Here is a 20107-nt window from a genome sequence, read left to right as displayed (position 1 = left end):
TTCTATCTGTGTTCTCTGGAGCCCTTCTTAAAGTGGCTCCGGAGACAGCTTTTTTAAATATATGCCAGAAAAATCATTTTTTTTTTGCAAAACCAACCATTAAAGAAAAGTCGGCCAAAAAGTCAACATAGGACATGCGAAATTGGATTCCACAAAAACACTAATTGTTATTTGATTCCAGTAACTGATCGAATTTCATTGAGCGCACCATCTTTTGTTCCTAGAAACCGGCAGAAAAAAATTGTTTTCTCATTGTGTCAGAAGTGTAAAGAACATTCAATGAAGATTTTACACGCACATAGGCATAAGCATTCCTGCACAAAATGAAGACACGCAGCCATACTATACCGTATCAACCTTTGGTTGAGATTTTTTTCCTCGTTTAAAGCTAAACTGAGATGAGTTCTCCTGCAGGCACGCTGCTTCTTCCGCACAATTTACAAGCAATTGTGACTTCAATTGTCGTTTCGCAATGCTTTCGCAATGTTTTCCCTCTTTTGTTATGTACTCGAACTCCCTACTTTAGTTGACAAGGGTAAGAGGCCCAGGAAGCAATGCCAATGCGCCTTTCCCTACGCTCTGAATGGATAACGTTATCATTATTGTTGTTGCCATCATTGTTGGAGGTATTCGATCTGTTTTCCTCTTTTCCTCCCAAACGTTGAACAAAAGCAACATTTATACGCTGAAAAACGAGCTCTTTGAAGCGGATCATTTGACACAGGAATTTCCGTCACGTCAAATAAATGTTAAATTTATGCTTTCATTTGCCGCTTTCGAAGATGTTGAACGTAGAATTCAACTAAATTCTTGCTTCAAGAAAATTCAAAATCGAAATTCATTACATTTAAAGTTTAAGAATCATGTTAAATGGTTTTCAATAGTCAATTTAAATCTTATAATATTTTCAAAATTGATATTATTTTAACATTTATATCAAACAAATTGTTGGTATGTTTGACTCTCTTAAATTCTGCAACCTCAACAAATTAACTTTAGTTACGGACTAAAAATAATTCTTTTGGGCCATAGCTTATATTGTATCGGGTTTTAACCAAGGTTGCCGTAAAAAATTTTATGTTATCGACAAATAAAATTTCTATAATTATGTTGTTTGGCCCAAACATGCTGTGACGGTTCTCTGTGATGCTGTTTCTATGTTTTACAATTAAAAATCATGTTGAACAATTAGGTACAAATAAATTTTCATTACCAATTTCATAACATTTTCATGAATTTGAGTCAAAATTGCTAAGCTAATAGTGACAAAGAAATATATAATTTCAAACAAGTGTTCAAAATCAAAAAAATCTGTTAAACAATTTCAAATTCTGTGATCTGTGACACAGATTCTATGAACGAAATTGGCTCAAAATTTTGTGAAACTATAGAATTTCATGGTTCTTACGCAAATTTGAACATGAGCTACAAAAAATGTGTTTGAAAGAAAGTTACAAAAACTACGTGTATATTAAGATAGAACAAACAACTTTTCGTGCAAGCAAAGAGAAGAATTTGTCTTTAGACAAAGCGAAAAAGGTACTTGAAGTTTTGTACGGCGTAATTTACCTGTTAATATGGCACTTATGTGAAGTTACAGAAATAAAATATGATTTCAAACTATATACCGATGTACGATATTTAACGTAATTCAAAGTTGTAGTGTTAAAAAAAAGAAAGACAAGCTTTTTTAAAAAGGCTGTAGATAATTAAAAAATTACTCAATGCATTGATAAGAATAAGTTGAAATCCAATCCAACGGATAATCGAGTGTAAAAGAAGTGCCAGCGAAAACTTTGTTTTTCCTATTTTTTGAGCTTAAAAAGCTTAAAATTCTTTTTGAAAGAATTCGTTGGATAAATTCAATGACTCCGAGTCATATTTTGGATGCAGACAAGATTGAACTTTATTTCAAAAGTACAGCTACGTGGCTTTAAAAAAACGCGAAGATGATTCGTAAACATTTTTAAGAGGGCGTTGTTTAGAAGCTGCCTAGTACATATTGGACAAGTGTTCAGCCCACTGTATAGCTGAAGATCTCCAAATCGTCGTTGGTTCTGTTTCAGCATTTTTGTTGCCTCCAAACACCTCAGCTTTGCATCAACCGATGGATCAGAACATTATCCAGATGATCAAATCCTGTTTCCGGCTTTCTTAGAATATAAGCAGGTAAAAGGTCTGGGACAGATTATGGTAAAAAGAAATGGTTTTCCGATTTTTAAGCGATTCAATTGTTGATAGTAGTGAATTGAAAAAAAAAAATGCTTTTTCTCCTCCATTCATTTTATGTAAAAGAATTTCCTCAATTGACGATTTAATAAAATTGTTTTTCAAATTCAATCTCCCTAGGAAAGTCATACACACACAAAATTTACTATTTACCTGTCGTGGTTGGAGTCGGAAGAAGTTTGAGGAATTATCGATCTGTTTGAGAGAAAAAAATACGATGTGAACGTTACAAAATGACACATAATTTACGAATGCAACACAAAGCGCAAATCTTGAAACTCATTCAGGAAAAGTTCTCCTGTTTTTAAATATTGTTACTGCAGTTTTCGTTGAAAGCGTGTTGTTTGGCGAGAGATTTTCAATAAAAGTATAACTGACTTCATTATATATGAAGTTTTTGAGTAAAGCGTTAGTTGAAGGTCGAGGATTCATATGAAAGTAAAACATTTGCAAATCGAACAATTCAAAAATGCCGATTAGTGCTTGCAATAAAGATTAGATTAGCAAAGTACACTGATTTCACACCCTTAGCTCACCTTAAGCCCTGCGAAATAACACCCTGTTGCGTCGAAATGTAAGCCATTTGGATAATCCATCGAGTGCACACAAGCCGCTTATAATGCTATTATTTTGCTGTTTTCTTCGCTCTCTGTGTCGTTTTTTTTCCTTCAGCTATCAAACTTCACTTATACTTATATTGGAAAACTTTTTGCAACACTAGACACACACTTGATTTTCCTTCCTTCCTTTTTATTTATGGCTCTTGCGTTGATGATACGTAATCACTGCTTCCACTTCTGCTGCTACTAGTGCACCGCCCCCTCTTGATTTCTGCGATGACACCGGATGGTGATGATACAGGGGGACCGCCCATCTCGAAACGACAGCCAGTAATCATTTCGAGCCAACATTATGATGACCGGGGAATGCAACGGTGGCGTGGCCCTAGGACAGGACCTTCTCTCTAATGCTGGCTGGGCTAGCTGGGCGGTTTAGCGATATATTTTTATATCTTTTATTTTCTGGCTGCCTTTCTTTCTTTCACTAGAGGGAACACTTTTCACTTTTCCACACAAGTGTTGCACAATTTTCAGCACATGTCAAACTGCAGCGTTGCAATCATACGACAATAGGAAATACTAAACGAGAAGCAAAAAAAATTAAATGATTCTAAAATTTTTCACTTTGCAATTTTGAGCACTACATTTTGCTTATACTCTTGGGGTTTTGGTTGCTTGGAAGGTTCATCTTCGAAGGGGGTTGTGTTTATCTTTCATATGCCCGTAATGATAATCTTCAGTAATGTATGAAGGGACGTCAGCTTTTTTGAAAGTAGGATCGAAATTTCGAAAAATTCGAGGAACGTACATTAAAATACCTGGACTTTTTGCTCAAACTCTTTATTTCAGCAAAAATAGAGCTTTTTGGTAGATATTCTTATTCAAATACTGTGTGCTCAGTCATGATGAAAATTATTGCTTATTAAATGGCAGTTGAGAACCTATAATTCAAGTATTCCTTTATAATGAAGAAATTTTAATTTCAGTTACAAAAACGAATCATAAGGGATAGACTCAAAATAGTACCTTACAAACAAAAATTGAGATATAAACCTTTAACACACACCTTAACGTAGACCTTTAAGTTTTGAATCACTGACATCAAATATTGAAGCCTAATACTGAATACAAAGATTTAAATTTTATTACCTTCAACCTTGAGAATTGATTGACTTAACAATTTTGCTTGGTGAAATCATATTAAAAGAATCAGAATTTAGATCACTGGGGTCAGAAAAAGCAATGACTCAAAAGCTACGTTCGATGAAATGCGTGAAACTTTAAGGATTTTCAGAAGAAATCGATCGATTTAGTCATTGCCCCTGGTTTTGATATTCTGAACTTTTACCGCATATGGCGACCGTCAAAAAAGGATTAATGAATTTAAATGCAATTCTTCATCGGATTTTTATATGCCACGTTCTTAGAAGATTACATATGTGAAAGATATCATCAAGGACGATGCCGCGTTTGCTCATTTTGGACAATAGAGCACCGGGTCAATACTTTAAATCGCTTTGATAACGTTTTTGCTTTAATCCAACTGTTTAATTTATTGAACATGGTCTGGAAAAATGTCCTACAGTTTTGTTTCAATAAACAATTAATGACAACAGAATTTTACAGATCAGATTTTATAACCAATTCTTAAAAACTTTTTGTGATTTTTTAACCTTTTTTGTTTACTGAAGAAGGGGTTTTATCTTCTAGAAAATTCTTTAACAGTGTCTTCAAGTCATTCGAAGTTGAACCATTCCGAGCCGCCTCAACCAACTAACCTTAACAACAATAACGATCAACGACGCGGATACTGAACGCGAGATGGCTAGCACAAATTAGCCGTTTCCTCGGCTAGCTGGCAGTTGACAGCTTTGTTTTCACCAAAGATTCCGCTTCCGGCTTCGAGCATTATGTACTACTATTTTTCCCGGGGCATCAAGAATATTTTCGCTTCGCTTTCCTCTTCTCTGGCTGTGCTCTGCTGCTATCATCTTTTCACTTCCAAGAGTCAGCATCGGCGGCGTCGGCTAAGTGGCATTTCACTAGCAATTTCCCACTATTTCACTCAAAACCTTGCGCTGAATTGTCGTCACAGGGCAAGAAATTCACCTTTTTCCTTTGCTTTCAGGCATGTCGCCCAAAGCACAATCATCGACCATACACAAACATTTGCACCATCTTCAAGGTTTCGCACTTGGCTTTCCCATCACACTTTGGTATCATTTGAAAAATTTCGTAAAATTTTCTCGCCAACCAACTTAAGCCCGACTAGCTTCTTACTGCCAGCCGCTAGAACGTTGAACTTGAACCACTTGATCAGCTCAGCAGTTTCAACCACATTATTATCATCTTCTGCCTTGGCAAGGGTCGTAGCATTTTGAACCCAGCACTTTCAAAACCACACAAAATGCGTTACCAAGCACCAAACTTGATGATGCACTCTTATTCACGCCGACGTTATCTACGACTCGATTAAAAGGGGCAGTATTTTCCTCAATCAATCGATGCGAAACTCAGCTGCAATTGCTAATTCACACCTCTTCAATAGTAATCACCATTTCAGAAAAACCTCACAAAGTGCTTTAATTCGTTTCGATTCTCCCCTAATTGATGCTGCCAAGAGAGATTAACAAGCGCTACTTAAAACAAACGTACATCCATTGAGCTAATCAGCTTCTGGCTTGTAGAACAACACTCATTCGGCCATGTCAGATAAACCCGTCGTCCCGCTGCCATCGATCGATTCAATGGCCATTTCACACCTCATAATGGATGAAAGTGATTCGGTGGCAAACAGCGTTGTTGTTTGTTTGATTCCCTCGAATCCGATAAAAGAAAGGGGGGCCAAACTTAACCGGGGGAATTAATTTCCCATCAGGCAACCGACAAATTGCTTCGAACCTACCCAGCGGCAGTCACAATAAAATAGTGCCAATTTGCAGGACCCCAGATAGGCGGCATCAATTTCCTGTTGAGATAATTCCCGGGAAACAGATACCTACCCGCAAAAGTTCCACTTGCAGCAGCCGAGCCGAAAAATAACAAAGATTAGTTTGTCGATTTTCTTCCCCAATAGACACAATACACAATCGGCATCGGCAAAGGTGAGTGTTTTGTCTCGGTCGATTTTTTTTTGTTTTGGCTTGGTAAAATTGTGTTCACTAGCTACGGCTTAAGGTTGTGTTGATTCTTGTTGTTTTTTTCTTCAATTTCCATCTCGTATTCCCACGGCTGCCGCTTATTTTCATGCTCTCTAAAGAGTGTCGATTTTTCACGGGCGCGATCTTTCACTTTACTTCGGCCACTCGGATTAACTGCCATCCGCCGTCACGGTGGGTTTGTAGGGAAAATTGGTTGGATGAATAATAACACACTTAAAATAGCACTTGGCATTTGTGGTTTGAAGTTCCTAGAAAAAGAAGCTCAAGACCACTACAGTTTACATAGTTTATTTAGATAAAAAAAACAACTTTCTTTTAAGATTTCAAAAACTAAGCTATTTGTTTTCGTTTGAAGTATTACTTTTAAGATTTTCCCATTCAAAGCCACCGTGTACCAACAGTAGTCAGTCGAGTGTGCGTCGTTGTCGTCTGCTGGCGATTTGTCGAGCGCTCTAGCATGAGATTAAGCGAGCAAAGAACGAGAAAGACAAAATAACCTAGGGACCATAAAAATAAATCGAACGCACTCTTTTTTCGGCGGCATCTTCGACCTAGAGACAGTGTAGCGACATTTTGCCGACAACTTTTTCGCAGTCTCGCCGTCACTGCACCTCAAACCCCAAACACCAAAACCAAGATCAACACCGCACCGAGCTGGGAAGTGCTGCTCTATTTTCTTGGCGTTATTTTTTCTCTCTACTCCCCACTCTGTTTCCTTAGGTAATTAGTTGGTCACAACAGCTAGATACGATCGTGACTATTTGTAGCTTTCACCATTGCCAAACCACCGTTTCTACACTCAGACGCTAGATTGATCTTGACTCAAATTTTCTCCCCGACACCTTGGCGAGTTTGCAGGATTAAGTGGGAGAGATAAAAATTCTGATGACTCTTATGTCATGAATACAAAATTGGATTCACACGCCAATAATACTATTTTGTGCATTATCACTTAACATCAAACAAAGTTTAATCATTCGGAAATAGTTTACAACACTTGTAAACGATCGCTACTCTTTAAAATAGAAGCTCCTTCTATCCCTTAAACGATGTAGTAGAATTTCTACTCTTTACTGTATCATCAATCAGGTAATCACATAAGCGTTATTGGCACATGGTAATAACTACTCTTAGAGAGGAGTAAATCTGTCAGGAAGCTCAATATCTCTCAATCATGGTACCATCCCAGCGATCGAGTTGATTGAGGAGTGCTTATTCTAGAATATCAACGAAAAAAGTCAATGGTAGTACATGAATTGTCACCAAAAGTATTCCCCCATCTCCTCCCTACCGCACGCCATCCAAACAACGATCACACTACTGGTAGTGCCTCACCGTTTCCGCGTCCGTGGTAAATGTACAACATCTTATTTTATCCACAATCACCTGTTTCACCGTTCCCTGAGTCAACGTCGTTGATCACACGTTCGAGGCAGCAGTAGCACCAGGGAAAAGAGTGGGTGACACTTGCAATAGATGGTTAAATATGGACCGTACACGAGAATAACTTTACGAGTACGATCTTTAAACTCCAACAAACGGTGACGGCAATCGACGGCAAAAACGACGAAGACGACGACAGTGACAACAACGGCGCATATAGAGATCTACCGATCGACTAAAGTGTACGCTTACTGTGGAACCCCCCGAACCAGCAGCAGCAGCAAGCAACCAAAGAGCAAAACGACGACTATGAGGATCGTTACTTACTAGGGATATCAGTTAACTTGCTCTCTGACTGGTGGCTGGTGCTTATTGTGACCAGCTGATGATGCCGGGTTGAATCGGACATAGCGACATAGCAAGAGATGCTGTGCACGGGTTGAAGCGAGAAAGCACAGTGATATTTTTCGAGAAATTTTGGCTCAGTAGGAAAATATAATTATTTAAAATCACTGAGAATCTAGGATCTGATACACGTTTTAACCTACAAAAGTTCAAAAGTTGAATAAAAAAGTGAACAAACTTAAAAAAAAACTTCATTCTTGGTTGAAGCGAATGTTCCATGAATTGCGGAATACATTTAAAAAAAATCACTGAGAATCTAGGATCTGATACACGTTTTAACCTACAAACGTTCAAAAGTTGAATAAAAAAGTGAACAAACCTAAAAAAAAACTTCATTCTTGGTTGAAGCGAATGTTCCATGAATTGCGTAATAAATTGGACAAAAAAATTTAAAATGAAATTTTAATTCTAACTCGAATGTCATGTAATTTTTAAAAGGGTTGTACAGTGAACAGTGTAAAAAATTTCCTCATTTATTTATCCTTAAGGTCTTTTTATGAACATGATAACTATCATTTAATCTGGATACCTGGTTAAAACGAAACGCTTTTATTTGATTATTTTCACTACTAAGTTTCCTAGAAATTATTCCGGATATGTATCAGCATGGGTGACGCATGCCTTCTCTTTCAGGTGTATTTATATTAAACAGGTTTCCATGTTGCAAACAGTGGCTCTTGGTAGGACAATGACATAGTGAAAGTGATGTAAAAAGTTACGGAATACCAAATATTCTTATCTAAGTTTATGGCATATCGGTAAATTGAAATTCTAGTTAGAGAGCAATTAAGACAGAAATGAAAATTGATAGGTGGAAAGGTCAAAGCTAGAGCGCTTTGGGTAGAAGAAACGAATAGATGGTGAAAATGTGAGCTAGGGCATTGTGTTATCGACAGCTTTACTGCTTGTGTGATTCTTTGCCCCAGCACCAGCTGGTTGTTTGTAGTAAGTGACGAAGAAGCCACATTGCTACCCACAACCAGCTACGGATGGGTCGAACACATGAGGTTGCGTCCGACCGGGCAAAAAATCACACAAGCAGCGCTCACAAGTGCTGTTTTGATTGCTTAAGGGGGGGGTAGGGTCTAACACTTTCAAAAAATCGATTTTTTTATTTTTTTATTTTCTTATTGTAAAACATTTCAAGAATGTTGTGTCAAATTTTCAAGTCAATTGAAGCAAAACTGTAGAAGTTATAGGCCTTTATCTCCTCCTATCTAATACTGCAAGAAAGCAAGAGCAGAAACTTCAAACGCGTTTTTCTCGAAAGCACATTTTAAAAGTCCGTGGACATCGTCATTTGAAAACTACTTATCCGATTCTTTTCAAATTTGGAACATATTTTCCACATATAAAATACCAGACCCCAACGTTTTTCTTTTTTGATTTTTTTACTTTGGGGAGATTTTACAGGTGAAAAATGTCGGATTTTTAAGTGAAAAATCGTAGTTTTTACTTCAAACAGCCACAAAAATTTCATAAAAATATTTTTAAGTTAAATAAAAACGTTGGGGTCCAGAAAAACATCTATTAAAAATATTTTGCTCTGATTTTTTGACTTCAGATGATTCTGTGCTGAGATACAGTGTCCACCGCAAATCCTGTTTTCTAAAAGGCATCCTCGAAAGTGCTCCGTCACCGGCTCATTTTTCAATATTTTTCTACGAAAAAATTACTAAATGTTCTTTTAACAATGCTTTGTATAATGCAAAAAATTTGAATACATTTGTTTGAACGATAGCTCTAGAAAAAAATCGTGAAAATGGTGTTTTTTTATACCAGTTAGACCCTACCCCCCCCTTAACCAATTCTATCGGAATACCAAATAAGCAAAATGCGAAGCAACTGCGATCTATGACATAGCGAACGCGTTTGTTTACGAATTGTTTTGTTCGATACGCATGTTCATTAGACTGCCCCAAATGACCCGACTTTTGAAAAAGTTAGACGCTGCAATCATAAATTGATCCTGGGCCTAGAACAAGATCTCATGCCAAATTTGGGCCAGATCGGACCACGGGAAGAGGTCGCTCAACGAGCCTGAAGTTTGTATGGCATTTTTAGACATTTTGTTCGAGAGGAACATGAAAAACCAGTTTTTCTTCAATAACTTTTTTCTCCTTCGACCGATTTCTTTCAAAAATAGGTTTTCTCAAAGCCTGAACTATGACAAATATTTCATCCGAAGGTTGCATTTCAATTAAAGTTAAGATAAAAAAGTTATTAAGCTTCAAAAATTGGCTAACTTTTTTAAGGGTGATATTCATCACTGTTTTAATGAGGCGACTAAATGTCCGACCAGAACACTCAATGGGAAAGGCATGCCGTTTCGTCAAATAATGGCCGATTCTAACCATAGGTGTTGCGTTCGATTGCAATTTTTAATGTTTTTCTAATCTTTGAGTTTGGATGATGTTCACTTGATAGTTAAAAAAAAAGTAAGGGCGGAAAAATGGTTGACAATTTAAAAAAAAATTGCAAAACCACAGGGGCTTAGGAACATGACTGGAAGATTTGTGATGCCAATAAAAAAAACAGTTTTTCATCAATAACTTTGGTTCCCGTCGGCCCATTTCTTTCAAAAATGGTTTTAAAGATGGTAACCGTAGTGAACGACTGTTCCGAAAGAGGTGTTGCATTGATTTCGGAATTTAATGGTAAAATAACCAAAAATGAAGAACAACTGCAATATTTATTGAAGGTATCATCCAAACTCAAATATAAGAAAAACATTAGAAATTGCAATCGAACGCAACACCAATGGTTAAAATCGGCCATTATTTGACGAAACGGCATGCATTTCCCATTGAGTGTTCTGGTCGCACATTTAGTCGCCTCTTTAAAACAGTGATGAATATCACCCTTGAAAAAGTTTGCCAATTTTTGAAGCTTAATAACTTTTTTATCTTAACTTTAATTGAAATGCAACCTTCGGTTGAAATATTTGTCATAGTTCAGGCTTTGAGAAAACCTATTTTTGAAAGAAATCGGTCGAAGGAGAAAAAAGTTATTGAAGAAAAACTGGTTTTTCATGTTCCTCTCGAACAAAATGTCTAAAAATCCCATACAAACTTCAGGCTCGTTGAGCGACCCCTTCCCGTGGTCCGATCTGGCCCAAATTTGGCATGAGATCTTGTTCTAGGCCCAGGATCAATTTAAGCCTGTAGCGTATAACATTTCACAGGTTTTAAATTTCCCATACAAATTTGAGGCAGTCTAATGCTCATTTTTCTTAACAATATACGATTTTTTGAAAAACCTTTTAGAAAGCTTGGTGATAAGTTTTTTTCTTAACCTAAGCGATTGATTCGCATTCGCCGGTTCGTATCCCATCGTATTACGTGTTACTTTGTCATCGGCCATAGGTCGCGATTTTTTTCAAATCGTTTTGCACACTAGCAGAGAAAATTTCCACATTATTCTATACCAGCACATTTTGGCCCGTTAATTATTGTTATTAATAAGAATTATTTTGACAGTTTTCCATTAAATAACCCTTCTGAAATGAATGAAATCAATGTTTTTTTTTTTAGCAAAATGTTTTCTCTCTTCACAAATAAGATGTACATACAAATCGTTTTTATACTTGCGCCCGAATTACGCGAGTAATTTTGGAGCTCCATAAAAGCATTTCTTCTTGATCTTCTACCAACATAATCAAAAAATAGTAAGCATCTTGCAAAATGATAGACCTGCGTCTTTCATTTTTTTTTCAATGTAATCTCTGTTACATTTCAATATGCATTGAAGAGATTACTACAGCCAAGCCATCCATGTGGTAAATACCGTAAAAGATACCAAACGCTTCACATGCAATAACTTTATATTAAAATCAAACATGGCAAAAGTCTAAAATCTTTATAAAAAAAGTTACCGTAACCTACTATAAATTAAGTTTCTGAAGCTTGAAGCTTGAAGCTTGAGCTCCAGTTGAAAATAGCCCCACTCTTGTGGCTATATTCAACTGGATTCGGTACTGATTCTTCCTTATTTATACTTTTTTATCCTTATTTAGAACGACTTTTTCATGTGGCTTAAATTTTTGACGTTTGCGCGAGTCAACGCCTACTCGAACTCATAGGAGCTCAACAAAAACAATGATGAACATAAACCTTACATTAATATTTTTCATAAAATATAAGCAGTTTATTATGTTTCATGCTTATTAAACACCAGAGCTGCAGATGGTCAATGTCAGACAGCCAATATCAGTCGACTTTGATACTGCTTGAAAAGTCTATGTCATGCGATCCTAAGTTTTGGTCAGCGACATCATTACAATGTCACGACCAAGTTTAATTGCTTGCTTCGACTTTTTTTTCTTATTCCGGTACACATCTACTCTGATATTCCTCTGACGACATTGACAACTAGACGTTGATCGAATCTAACAAAATTGACTGAATATTAGCCGGCTTGATAGATACCCAGTGTTAAAAAACGCTAATTAACTTATAATCATTAAGTCTGTTAACCTTTCATTAATGCATTAATTTTCTTGTCTAATTTTTTGAGAAAGTGAACTCAATGTTTTACTCAATGTTTAACTTTCTAATGCTAAACGCTGATCGGTGTGATCATATCAATTTCAAGCGTAACTAATTGCAAAACGCGAAAACACGAGGGGGTGTGAAAACTTATATCAAGAATTTAAAAACTCCGCTGCCGGAAAATCGACAGACAACAACGGTTTGACCAATCTACACATCGTTCGTTCGTTTTCTTTTTTCTACTTCCTTACTTAGCAGAACCAGAAGACGGCGACACCATGCTCATTCTCTTCTAATGCTAAATTTTCTGTTCGACCAGCTTGGTTCCGATTTTTTCTTTCTATTTTCCCACTTCTCAAATTGTATTTCATTCCTACAAGCTGTTTGTTTGCTGTTGCAAAAATATTTGCTCGAATGTGTTTTATTTTTTCTCAGATTTTACTACTTTCCTGATGAGCTCTATAGCTTCTCCTGCCCTCGTGGATTGGTTTCAGCACCATTCGAAATTATATTTTTACGGTCAATGAGTGAAATTTTTATGATTCGTTTCCTTTCTGACTTTGCACCGGAGCTTCTTTTTTTCCCGAGTCTTCCGGATTAAACGGATGTTTTGACAGTACTGTCTGTAGAGTTTTCAGATTACATTTAGAGAAAGTATCATTTTCGTTCGTTCTCCGGTATTGGGTGGATTGTTCAGGAAATTAACAATTCTGTTTTGACGTGGGCTGGAGTATTTACATACATTACCATTTGCGATTGAATTTTGAAAACGTTTTCAAGATGAAGCATAATACTGAATCACGTATCAAAATAAATCAACTGATGTGGAGAAAAACACGATTTTAAATTCTTTAAAATATACTTGTGGAAAAAGACATTTCTTTTGGTCGAATATCTGCTTTTTTAACGTATGGGGTGACTTTCTGATTTATTTTTCACTTGCGATTTCGTCACACCTAACATCAACCTCTCGCCGATTCAACATATTTTGACTTATGGTAGAAATTTTAAAAACAACCACCCAGCGGCGCTTACTTGGATCGCGAAAAGGTTTTTTTTCCTCTTCTCTATCTCTGCTAACTCGAGACGATTCTGCAGCTCGACAGTTCAACAAGGCCTCCTGAGATGAACGATCGTGTGCCCCTTCTACGTTTTCGTCTTGTTTAACTTGCTGTATGGATGGGAGTATACATGAGCTAAAGATGTTTTCCCAGTGGGAAGTGTAATTTTCCCCCTGAAAGTATTGGTGTGTGAGTGACACTTCCATCAGCCGGCAGCCCCTGTCACCATTCGTTCGTTTGCTGTCGTCATCACACAGAGAGCTCCCGCCCGTAGAATGATTCAAGAGCAGTTTTTTCCATCTTCATCTTCTTGTCAAGGAATAACACCGAACGGCTGTCGATCATTTGCAGAAAAAGTAAAAATAAATTTTCGAGTGGTTTTGTTTTTATCATCATCCGGATACGGGATCACACTTTGATCACACTTGTCGATGTAAGCAGAGAAGCTAGAACTAAATAAGGTAGTTGCATTGGTGTTGTACATTTTAGCAGATAGAAATAAGAACCTTCAATTGATTTTAAGCTCTTAACGATTGAATAAACTTAAATTGGGTTTTCTTTGAATATCATCATTCGAATAGTTTACCGTAAGTGTCTGGGGGAAGTGTAGAGTATTTCCAACAATCCTCAAGCAAAAATGTTTGAACTAACCCTAACTATAGCCACTGTTTATTGTTGTTAATAACCGAATTAAATGTGAAGATTATTACATGATGAGCTTCATAAAATTACTTAAAGAATGTATATTTTTAAGTCCATGCATATAAGGGAAGCAGAGAAAATGTGGGAGGAAGTTCATATCGAATTTCGAAAACCGACCATACATTTTTTGAAGATTGGCCCATCAAACTGAAGAGTGCAAAATTTCAGTTCAACAGGACAAAGCGCTTAAGTTTTGATTTTTTTTACCTTCAGAACTCACCAAACGGGTGGGGGGACGACAAAAATGACAAAAATGACAAAAATGACAAAAATGACAAAAATGACAAAAATGACAAAAATGACAAAAATGACAAAAATGACAAAAATCACAAAAATCACAAAAATGACAAAAATCACAAAAATGACAAAAATCACAAAAATGACAAAAATGACAAAAATGACAAAAATGACAAAAATGACAAAAATGACAAAAATGACAAAAATGACAAAAATGACAAAAATGACAAAAATGACAAAAATGACAAAAATGACAAAAATGACAAAAATGACAAAAATGACAAAAATGACAAAAATGACAAAAATGACAAAAATGACAAAAATGACAAAAATGACAAAAATGACAAAAATGACAAAAATGACAAAAATGACAAAAATGACAAAAATGACAAAAATGACAAAAATGACAAAAATGACAAAAATGACAAAAATGACAAAAATGACAAAAAAGACAAAAATGACAAAAATGACAAAAATGACAAAAATGACAAAAATGACAAAAATGACAAAAATGACAAAAATGACAAAAATGACAAAAATGACAAAAATGACAAAAATGACAAAAATGACAAAAATGACAAAAATGACAAAAATGACAAAAATGACAAAAATGACAAAAATGACAAAAATGACAAAAATGACAAAAATGACAAAAATGACAAAAATGACAAAAATGACAAAAATGACAAAAATGACAAAAATGACAAAAATGACAAAAATGACAAAAATGACAAAAATGACAAAAATGACAAAAATGACAAAAATGACAAAAATGACAAAAATGACAAAAATGACAAAAATGACAAAAATGACAAAAATGACAAAAATGACAAAAATGACAAAAATGACAAAAATGACAAAAATGACAAAAATGACAAAAATGACAAAAATGACAAAAATGACAAAAATGACAAAAATGACAAAAATGACAAAAATGACAAAAATGACAAAAATGACAAAAATGACAAAAATGACAAAAATGACAAAAATGACAAAAATGACAAAAATGACAAAAATGACAAAAATGACAAAAATGACAAAAATGACAAAAATGACAAAAATGACAAAAATGACAAAAATGACAAAAATGACAAAAATGACAAAAATGACAAAAATGACAAAAATGACAAAAATGACAAAAATGACAAAAATGACAAAAATGACAAAAATGACAAAAATGACAAAAATGACAAAAATGACAAAAATGACAAAAATGACAAAAATGACAAAAATGACAAAAATGACAAAAATGTCAAAAATGTCAAAAATGTCAAAAATGTCAAAAATGACAAAAATGACAAAAATGACAAAAATGACAAAAATGACAAAAATGACAAAAATGTCAAAAATGACAAAAATGACAAAAATGACAAAAATGACAAAAATGACAAAAATGACAAAAATGACAAAAATGACAAAAATGACAAAAATGACAAAAATGACAAAAATGACAAAAATGACAAAAATGACAAAAATGACAAAAATGACAAAAATGACAAAAATGACAAAAATGACAAAAATGACAAAAATGACAAAAATGACAAAAATGACAAAAATGACAAAAATGACAAAAATGACAAAAATGACAAAAATGACAAAAATGACAAAAATGACAAAAATGACAAAAATGACAAAAATGACAAAAATGACAAAAATGACAAAAATGACAAAAATGACAAAAATGACAAAAATGACAAAAATGACAAAAATGACAAAAATGACAAAAATGACAAAAATGACAAAAATGACAAAAATGACAAAAATAACAAAAATGACAAAAATGACAAAAATGACAAAAATGACAAAAATGACAAAAATGACAAAAATGACAAAAATGACAAAAATGACAAAAATGACAAAAATGACAAAAATGACAAAAATGACAAAAATGACAAAAATGACAAAAATGACAAAAATGACAAAAATGACAAAAATGACAAAAATGACAAAAATGACAAAAATGACAAAAATTACAAAAATTACAAAAATGACAAAAATGACAAAAATGACAAAAATGACAAAAATGACAAAAATGACAAAAATGACAAAAATGACAAAAATGACAAAAATGACAAAAATGACAAAAATGACAAAAATGACAAAAATGACAAAAATGACATAAATGACATAAATGACAAAAATGACAAAAATGACAAAAATGACAAAAATGACAAAAATGACAAAAATGACAAAAATGACAAAAATGACAAAAATGACATAAATGACATAAATGACATAAATGACAAAAAAGACAAAAATGACAAAAATGACATAAATGACAAAAATGACAAAAATGACAAAAATGACAAAAATGACAAAAATGACAAAAATGACAAAAATGACAAAAATGACAAAAATGACAAAAATGACAAAAATGACAAAAATGACAAAAATGACAAAAATGACAAAAATGACAAAAATGACAAAAATGACAAAAATGACAAAAATGACAAAAATGACAAAAATGACAAAAATGACAAAAATGACAAAAATGACAAAAATGACAAAAATGACAAAAATGACAAAAATGACAAAAATGACAAAAATGACAAAAATGACAAAAATGACAAAAATGACAAAAATGACAAAAATGACAAAAATGACAAAAATGACAAAAATGACAAAAATGACAAAAATGACAAAAATGACAAAAATGACAAAAATGACAAAAATGACAAAAATGACAAAAATGACAAAAATGACAAAAATGACAAAAATGACAAAAATGACAAAAATGACAAAAATGACAAAAATGACAAAAATGACAAAAATGACAAAAATGACAAAAATGACAAAAATGACAAAAATGACAAAAATGACAAAAATGACAAAAATGACAAAAATGACAAAAATGACAAAAATGACAAAAATGACAAAAATGACAAAAATGACAAAAATGACAAAAATGACAAAAATGACAAAAATGACAAAAATGACAAAAATGACAAAAATGACAAAAATGACAAAAATGACAAAAATGACAAAAATGACAAAAATGACAAAAATGACAAAAATGACAAAAATGACAAAAATGACAAAAATGACAAAAATGACAAAAATGACAAAAATGACAAAAATGACAAAAATGACAAAAATGACAAAAATGACAAAAATGACAAAAATGACAAAAATGACAAAAATGACAAAAATAACAAAAATGACAAAAAGGACAAAAAGGACAAAAATGACAAAAATGACAAAAATGACAAAAATGACAAAAATGACAAAAATGACAAAAATGACAAAAATGACAAAAATGACAAAAATGACAAAAATGACAAAAATGACAAAAATGACAAAAATGACAAAAATGACAAAAATGACAAAAATGACAAAAATGACAAAAATGACAAAAATGACAAAAATGACAAAAATGACAAAAATGACAAAAATGACAAAAATGACAAAAATGACAAAAATGACAAAAATGACAAAAATGACAAAAATGACAAAAATGACAAAAATGACAAAAATGACAAAAATGACAAAAATGACAAAAATGACAAAAATGACAAAAATGACAAAAATGACAAAAATGACAAAAATGACAAAAATGACAAAAATGACAAAAATGACAAAAATGACAAAAATGACAAAAATGACAAAAATGACAAAAATGACAAAAATGACAAAAATGACAAAAATGACAAAAATGACAAAAATGACAAAAATGACAAAAATGACAAAAATGACAAAAATGACAAAAATGACAAAAATGACAAAAATGACAAAAATGACAAAAATGACAAAAATGACAAAAATGACAAAAATGACAAAAATGACAAAAATGACAAAAATGACAAAAATGACAAAAATGACAAAAATGACAAAAATGACAAAAATGACAAAAATGACAAAATGACAAAAATGACAAAAATGACAAAAATGACAAAAATGACAAAAATGACAAAAATGACAAAAATGACAAAAATGACAAAAATGACAAAAATGACAAAAATGACAAAAATGACAAAAATGACAAAAATGACAAAAATGACAAAAATGACAAAAATGACAAAAATGACAAAAATGACAAAAATGACAAAAATGACAAAAATGACAAAAATGACAAAAATGACAAAAATGACAAAAATGACAAAAATGACAAAAATGACAAAAATGACAAAAATGACAAAAATGACAAAAATGACAAAAATGACAAAAATGACAAAAATGACAAAAATGACAAAAATGCCAAAAATGACAAAAATGACAAAAATGACAAAAATGACAAAAATGACAAAAATGACAAAAATGACAAAAATGACAAAAATGACAAAAATGACAAAAATGACAAAAATGACAAAAATGACAAAAATGACAAAAATGACAAAAATGACAAAAATGACAAAAATGACAAAAATGACAAAAATGACAAAAATGACAAAAATGACAAAAATGACAAAAATGACAAAAATGACAAAAATGACAAAAATGACAAAAATGACAAAAATGACAAAAATGACAAAAATGACAAAAATGACAAAAATGACAAAAATGACAAAAATGACAAAAATGACAAAAATGACAAAAATGACAAAAATGACAAAAATGACAAAAATGACAAAAATGACAAAAATGACAAAAATGACAAAAATGACAAAAATGACAAAAATGACAAAAATGACAAAAATGACAAAAATGACAAAAATGACAAAAATGACAAAAATGACAAAAATGACAAAAATGACAAAAATGACAAAAATGACAAAAATGACAAAAATGACAAAAATGACAAAAATGACAAAAATGACAAAAATGACAAAAATGACAAAAATGACAAAAATGACAAAAATGACAAAAATGACAAAAATGACAAAAATGACAAAAATGACAAAAATGACAAAAATGACAAAAATGACAAAAATGACAAAAATGACAAAAATGACAAAAATGACAAAAATGACAAAAATGACAAAAATGACAAAAATGACAAAAATGTCAAAAATGACAAAAATGACAAAAATGACAAAAATGACAAAAATGACAAAAATGACAAAAATGACAAAAATGACAAAAATGACAAAAATGACAAAAATGACAAAAATGACAAAAATGACAAAAATGACAAAAATGACAAAAATGACAAAAATGACAAAAATGACAAAAATGACAAAAATGACAAAAATGACAAAAATGACAAAAATGACAAAAATGACAAAAATGACAAAAATGACAAAAATGACAAAAATGACAAAAATGACAAAAATGACAAAAATGACAAAAATGACAAAAATGACAAAAATGACAAAAATGACAAAAATGACAAAAATGACAAAAATGACAAAAATGACAAAAATGACAAAAATGACAAAAATGGCAAAAATTACAAAAATAACTGTAATTACTTAAAACTTAGATTTTTTTTCAGTTTTTTTTTTTTTTTTTTTTGAGAACTGTAAGTAGAGAAAACAGCATTTTCTTTAATATTTTGTTCAACAAAAAATGTTGAATGTAGTCTTCTTCAATCCATTTTGTAATGAAAAAGATGAGAATTTAGATTTCTTGCCTTAGTTAGAAAACATTTCACAACATCTATGCACATAAAAAAATATGTAAGTAACACAAACTATTTAGAGTTATTTCCACTGCAACAGTAGGCTGCTCCCAACTTTATAATTCAGAAAAAAAACAAAAGAAATTCAATCAAAAATAAGTTTTGCACGCATCATACCACCCATCTTGAAAAACAATTAAGTTGCCTAATGTAGCATTTTCTTCTCTGTAAACATACTGTTTGATCTCAGCTGCACATATTCATCAGAAGAGCAGCCAGTAGTAGTAGTAGCAGCAGTAGGCCATGTGTTTCCATGTCGTATCCAAAAACAACGTCACCAGCAGCAGTAACAGTCTTCCCAAGAACTCCACCGTTCCGTTCC

At 32.8% G+C, this 20107-nt stretch overlaps 1 long non-coding RNA gene across 2 annotated transcripts; it reads right to left on the bottom strand.

Moving 5' to 3' along the window:
- Positions 1–2380: 2380 nt before the first annotated feature.
- LOC129738512 (uncharacterized) lies at positions 2381–7553 on the bottom strand. Of its 2 annotated transcripts, none has more exons than XR_008735529.1 (4): positions 7242–7553; positions 4568–5402; positions 2766–3368; positions 2381–2424 (listed from the first exon to the last, which is right to left on the bottom strand). It is a non-coding gene; the product is annotated as an uncharacterized LOC129738512 (long non-coding RNA). The 2 variants fall into 2 exon arrangements; XR_008735528.1 differs by having other exon boundaries at positions 7337–7553.
- Between the last annotated feature and the right edge of the window lie 12554 nt (positions 7554–20107).

Source organism: Uranotaenia lowii, chromosome 1, assembly GCF_029784155.1.
Source record: "Uranotaenia lowii strain MFRU-FL chromosome 1, ASM2978415v1, whole genome shotgun sequence".
NCBI lineage: Eukaryota > Metazoa > Arthropoda > Insecta > Diptera > Culicidae > Uranotaenia > Uranotaenia lowii.
The sequence above is the reverse complement of the archived record's forward strand: the minus strand, read 5'-3'. Positions and strand labels throughout refer to the sequence as shown.